At 36.0% G+C, this 7,156-nt stretch overlaps 1 long non-coding RNA gene across 2 annotated transcripts; it reads left to right on the top strand.

The window, feature by feature from the left end:
* Nucleotides 1-1,302: 1,302 nt before the first annotated feature.
* LOC116731895 (uncharacterized) lies at nt 1,303-5,079 on the top strand. Of its 2 annotated transcripts, none has more exons than XR_004341654.1 (4): nt 1,303-4,382; nt 4,509-4,622; nt 4,769-4,838; nt 4,935-5,079. It is a non-coding gene; the product is annotated as an uncharacterized LOC116731895 (long non-coding RNA). The 2 variants fall into 2 exon arrangements; XR_004341653.1 differs by having other exon boundaries at nt 4,733-4,838.
* Nucleotides 5,080-7,156: the final 2,077 nt, after the last annotated feature.

The following is a 7,156-nucleotide window of genomic DNA, read 5'->3' as shown; positions in this document are numbered from 1 at the left end:
GGTTGATTGTGAAGTTGAACAAAGACTGTTGTCTTTGTGGTTTCACTGTTACACATGACATTAACTGACCTGGGGGGAGATGAGATAACAACATTGTCCTTAAGCTATTTTGTAACCACTCTGGCTGTATGCTGAGAGTTATTGTTCATTTGGAATACCAATATGTGCCCAAGCTTTTACAGTGAGTATCTAAAGTATTCAGACTCCTTTACGTTTTCACCTTTTGTTTCAATGCAGCCATTTGCTAAAATCAAATAAGTTCATATTATTTGAGATGGGATGAGATCTTCTGTCAAGATGTCATGCCTTCTTGACAGAAAAAACAGAAATGTAGAAAGTTTTGAAAATGTATTACAAAAAGAAAAATTTAAATATCACATGGTCATAAATATTCAGACCCTTTGCTGTGACCATTACATTTAACTCACATGCTGTCCATTTCTTCTGACCCTCCTTGAGATGGTTCTACTTCTTCACTGGAGTCCAGCTGTGCTTAAACTGATTGGCCTCGATTAGGAAAGGCACACACTTGTCTATATAAGAACTCAGCTCACAGTTCATGTCACCCTAGTGAAAAAAATATATGCTATAGTATATTTCAAATATACTTACGTTTGTGTAAATACATGTTAAGTATACTAAGTATTAAGTGTACTACCTATACAAAAGTATACTAAAAGTATTCTTGTACCAATTTTGATATTACAACTTTAAACACACTTAAATATAATTGTGCCAAAATACACTTTTAAGAAATATATTAAATAAAAGTATATTTTTAATTCACTTTAAGTGAACAAAATATGTATTTGCTCAAGTGTACCAATGAATATGCTTTTAAAAATATTTTAAAATATATGCTCAAAATAGAATATTTAAAATTCACTCAATGCTTACTTTAAATTATTAATTTTAGTATGTTTTAAATTACATCTGAATGTATACTATAGACTAATAAAGTATGCCTTTTTAAGTGCCTTAATAATCTTTTACTATTTTTGTTAAAATGGCAAAGAATATAAAAAAAAAATAACTATCCTTATAGGGGCACTTGAAGTAATGTTGTTTATAAGTAAATAATATGTTCAAGCCTTAAAATATCAAACATTGACACTTTAGTGACAGAGGTTCTACAACAGTGTTTCTCAACCATTTTTGGGCCAGCGCCCCTCTGTCCATTATCCAGGTCCCTCACCGCCCCCCATCAAAGAATTTGTAGGCTACTTCGCCTACTTTGTTTATACTTTGAATAGTATTGTATTATTAATATTACTATCACTATTGTTGATGTTTTGAGTTTTGTGGTTGTTTCTGTATTTATAATCAAAAATAATTTCCAAGAGAACAAAAAAGCCATGTGAATAGAAATTATTTTTACAGGCATCTACAAAAAATGCAATGGACATTCAACTTAAAATTGGTAGGCCTATCAGCAGCCAATCAGAGAGGAAAAAATATTCTTGTTCTGGGCCATTTTAGTTGTTAAATTTTTCACAAAATGACCAGATAAAAGATGTACAACAATGCGAGTTTAAAGTTTAAACTATTTGCAAAAAGACTTATTGTTTTATTGTTTCTGTGCAACATTAAAACATGGGTAGAACTGCAACTACATAATCATAACTCTTCTTCTCTTCAGTGTTTCTGTCAGTTTCTGGTGGTGCAGCTCTGTGCTGCATTCAGGAGAATGGGATAGCAGAGTATCATTCATAAAATTTCACCCACACAGCATTTACTGTGCAAACCAGAGCTTTCATTGGAAAAACAAAAATTCCAGATCCTTTCAATGCCATACAAATATGGGACAGAAACATGGATTATATCTTTATATAGACTTGACTATTGATTTATAGATTAATAATTTTACTGGACAGAAATTACAAAGACAAAAGTTGGCTCTTAATCAAATTCTAATGAGTCAGATTGAAAGTGTCATGGAGTCAATGAACAGCCTCATGATATTAACACTGTCATGAAAAATAATATTGAAGAAATATATACATCAAATCTAATTAAAAACATAAATAAGCGATAAGTTCCTTATTACTGTTATTGTCTGTAAAATAAATATTTCTTCTTAGTACTAGATGTGGTCTCAACAAACTCATGGCACTTTAACAATATTATTTTACCTTTTATTTGAAAACAATGACCGTTTATTCTTGTCATGTAGTCCTCTGTGTTAATTATCGCTCGAAAGGTCTTGCCATACCAGTTTATTTCTTTGTATTTACTTTAGATTCTTAGACTATTCTTGCATTTTGTTCTTCATTCGTTTCCATTTAGTTTTCTTTGATTACTATTATCCTCTCTTGGTTTATTGTTATCTCCGCTTTAGTTTCTTTCCTGTTGCTAGTTTTATTTTATCGTTTGTATTGTCGCTCACCACCAGTAATCTTCACTCATCACGCCATTCACCTGCTGCGCGGCTTAATCATGTGTTTCACCTAATTTGCCACTCATATTAATTTTGCACTGTCCACCGCCGGATTCTCTGATCCTGAGTCACATCTAGTTCGTTGCTCCGTTCTAGGTCCCGGTTCTCCTGTTTCAGAGTTTTTTGCGCATCGTTTCTTTCTTCTTTTTTTTTTGACCCCCTGTCATGATATGAGGGAAGACAGGAGAAGCTATCCGGTTGAAAAGCCGTGCTCTTTATTGTTGCTCAAGCATGAGGTAACAACATGAACTGCTGTTATTCGAACTCTTATTCGAACTCGTTTCTGTGTGTCCTTTCCTAGTGCTCCCCCAGTGGTCAGGAAGTGTAACTACCGTTACTCTAGATATACAACAGAAACTAATCTCGCGACACCCCCTAAGGTGCGGAGCGGTCGGGAAGCGTATCGATGGAGAAAAGCAGACTGACGTAAACCTTTTAAAACAACGGGAAAAATCCCGGTATTCTGAAGATTAAAATTCAAAATTGCTGTGGTACTACAGTTTCATACCGGATCACTTTTAGCACCAACGTTAACTATATAAAATGAATGCTCTCTATGGTATCACCCATAGAGAGATTTCTTTATTTAAATTGGTTAATTTTTCAGAGGGATACACGATGAGGGCAATGTGATTTTACTCTTTACATGTTTATAAGAGCGATATTCCGTTGTCCTTCCATGGCAGCGTGCAGCATCCAGAAGATCAACAAAACATTTTTAATATAAGTTGCTGCTTTGACATGACTACAGCACTGCCAAAAACCCTCAATGAAACATAAAATATTTTAAAATCAAACACCAGACAAGTGAATCACAGCACCGTCATCAGCCGATGTAAAGCTGAACTGACGCGGTGAAGCTACCAAAGCAGGAGAGCGGAGTTGCGCCAATAAGCTAACAGAAACACTGAAGCGAAGAAAAGCTACCATCGATACAGTTGCAGCCAAGCATGTTTTAATGTTACACAACACCGTTTTAACAAGTTGCTCAAAGTCTAAACTGGTATTGTTGTCCATATAAGGTGTAAACTAGTTTACCTTCGAGCAAACGCCCCCCAAAGGAATCTCAGCGCCCCCCCTTAGTAAACACATCCGCCAGCGCCCCCTGCCGTCCTCTGAACGCCCCCGGGGGCGTCGGTACCGCCCCCGTTGAGAAACGCTATTCTGCAACAAAAACAATTCTTGTCCTTAACACTAGCAGGTATCTTCAGTTTTACATCTTTCCGAATCATGTGATCTGTTGTTTTCAGTTTTTTAACTGAAAACTTTTTCTTTTTTTTTTAACTAAAGCATTTACCCAATCAATTTTCAGATGTATGATGTAAGATCAGTTAGTGAACGGCATTGGCGCCAGTTCACACTCCAGACCAGATGGTGGCAGTAATGCGCACTTTCAGTTTTTTAAAAAAGCGCCAAGAACAGCCAAGAAGCCAAAGATGAGAAGATAACAGACGCCGTTCAAATTCGCCATTTGTACTCGCATAAAATTGCCTTAAAACGAAAGAGGGCCTTGATAATAGTTAGTAGTTTTGGTAAATTCAAGCTGGTGATGTCCTAGTCCGAGTAGGACGACAACACAACTGGACAAGACATTCAACTTCGTGTTATAACTGCATGGAGGCTCTGTTGCGACTTAAAATAGTTTGCTTCATAAACTTAACCTGGTTTTAATTAAGCTTAGTATGCCAAAGAGACTTTGATATTGTGTGGCTGTTGTAACTCGTTCATCATTGTTTTTATCTTCAACAAATTTTTGCAGTCTAAGCAAATTAAGATGAAAGAGGAAGCCAGGGATCAGGAATTAGAAAACCTAGAGACTTTCCTGTCTCAGAAGAGGCTCTGGCTCCACCAAATCACCAACCAGTTCTGAGGATGAACCTCCACACCATCTTCATGATGGAAGACTTTGTTTTTACTGAGCAGCTGGCTTTAACAGCAAAAACTGGTGTGTTTCCAACATTAACTGCTTAATAAACATGTTTTGATTTAAAAAAAATAATTGGACAGAATTTATTCCCCTTGTTAATCTACCATTTCTCTTTCATACATTTTATTCATTGTTATCTTTCAGGGCCCTGTGATGGACTGATGACCTGTCCAGGGTGAACCCTGCCTCTCATCCGATGACAGCTGGAGATGAGCACCACCATCAGCTTGTTCAGATCATGGATGGAAAGCTTTTAAGGTAGTTTGTCTCCCTTAAGTCCACACTTAAAACAGCTTCATAGTTAATGCCAACATCAACTGATTCTACGATATTGCTGACTATTTTTTTCTATTTCTAATATAAACAAGCAAAGAAGTCACACAGAAATGTGTTTTTCACACCAGGCTTCCGGTCCCAATCATCATCAGTTTTGATGATGTCACATATATAGCGAGTCCACAACATCCTAAAATTGTAAGTTGTACTTTTTCCTTTGCCGTTTTTCTGTATTTTTTAAAATACAAGTGCTTTCTCTGTTTAATTGCTCTATTGTTTTGTTCTTTTTTGTAGGTTTCCGTAAAGTGCAGTGGTCCAGTGAATAGGAATGTTCTGTCGTTGATCCTCACTATTCTTAGGAGGAGAAATGTCTGTTTGTCTGGAGTAAAACTGGAATACTGTGACATTGTATTAAAACAATATTCTATCCTTGGTGAAATATTTTTCACGTTTCCTCTAAAGTGTACCTATGATTTTATTGTGCTAATTTTCATAAGCATGTTGTACTTTGAATGTATTAACAATTTGTACAGTTCTGTGATAGTATATTGGCAATGTACTCTTGAAAAATGTGGGTAAGACTTTATTTGGCGGGGTGTGCATAAGACTGACATGATACTGTCATAAACATGACATAACACCTGTTAGGAACATACTAACAGGTGTTACAAAATGTCATTCTGTAAATAATGACACTTTTAATGAGAAGTTGCTTTAAAAGTTGGATTAGAAGTCCACGAACAGTACCAACTTTGCATTATTTTGTAAATAATGACACTTTAATGCAAAATTGGCACTTTTGATGGACTTTTAATCTAACTTTTAAAGTAACTTCTCGTTAAAAGTGTCATTATTTACCAAATTGTACTTCATGACAACAGTCAGACTTTCATAAAGACTCCTTCATGTTCATGTCAGTCATCAAATACAGTGTTACCAAAATGGTAATATATTGAAAGCACAATGTAATTTGTTTCACCTGTAAAGTGTGTTGTAAATGATCCTTCTGTGTTCTGGTAGCCTGATATGTTTGCAGTACTGCAGTGTGTATGATGCATGTAATGTACAAAGTGGCAAAGCAGAATAATAAAACACACTAAGTAACTAAAAAGTGTACTTCATTAGCAATTATAATAAACCAAAAGTGTAATTGTAGCATACTGTAATCACACTACTAATATATAAAATATGTAATGCCATTATACTTAAAATGCATTTGAAGTACTGTATATTTTAAATGTAATTCAATCACAAAAATGGTACTTTAGATATACTAATCAAGCATGTTTATATTACATAAAAAGTAATATATTTAAAGTATACTAAGTGTAACTTAAGTTGTTCCAAAAAAGTATGTGAAGGTACACTTTAAATTGTGCTTTAATACAATTTAAATGCTATTAAAATACATTAAGCACACAATTAGTTGTTCCAAAATGTCACACTTTAATTTAACTAATCCTAATTATACTTGAAGTATACTCATGATTAGTCTGACTTAAAGTATGCTTAAGTATACTAAAATTTAACATACTTAGTATATTTATTTTTCACCAGGGCAGAGCAAGTAAGAATCATGAGGTGTAAGGCCAAGGAGCTCAGAGACAGAATTGTGGCAAGGCACAGATCAGGCCAAGGTTACAAAATAATTTCTGCAGCAGTCAAGGTTCATAAGATCACAGTGGCCTCCATAGTCCTTAAATGGAAGGAAGTTTGGGACAACCAGAACTCATCCTAGACGTGGCCGCCCAGTTAACTGAGCAATCATGGGAGAAAAGCCCAAAGGTCACTGCAGCTGAGCTCCAGAGATGGAGATGGGAGAAAGTTTCACAAAGTCAACTATCACTGCAACCCTCCACCAGTGGGGCTTTATGGCAGAGTGGCCCGACAGAACCTCTCCTCAGTGTAAGACATATGAAATCCTGCATAGTTTGCCAAAAAATACATAAAAGTTTCCCAGACTACGAGAAATAAAATTCTCTGATCTGATGAGACGAAGTTTGAATTTTTTGGTGCTAACTCTAAGTGGTATGTGTGGTTTTCTCCACGCATGTGGTTTTTATATGTGGAGGAAATCACACATACCAGGCTCAGCACCTGTCCAATACAAACTCAGCAGTGAAACATGGTTGTGGCAGCATTATGCTTTCGGAATGTTTTTCAACAGCAGGGACAGGACCACTGGTTGCAGTTGAAGGAAAGATGTATGCGGCAAAGTACAGAGAGATCCTGGAAGAAAACTTCTTCCAAAGTTCTCAGGACCTCAGATTGGGCCAAAGGGTCACCTTCCAACAAGACAATGACCCTGTTGTGGAACAAAACTACTTGTGCTTGTGCTTGGTAAAGCACTGTCAGGTGAAATCACTCAATCAGGTTTATTCATATGTTGTGCACAATACTTGTAGGACAATCAATAATGAAGGAGTTCTGGGTGAAAAGCTATGCCAGGCAGAGACAACACATGAGTTTTATACCAAGGATAAGGAATTCAAAACGAGGAGCGAGACAGTCTGGTT

The sequence above is a fragment of the Xiphophorus hellerii genome, chromosome 13 (genome assembly GCF_003331165.1).
Source record: "Xiphophorus hellerii strain 12219 chromosome 13, Xiphophorus_hellerii-4.1, whole genome shotgun sequence".
NCBI lineage: Eukaryota > Metazoa > Chordata > Actinopteri > Cyprinodontiformes > Poeciliidae > Xiphophorus > Xiphophorus hellerii.
This window is presented reverse-complemented; position numbering and strand designations above follow the sequence as displayed.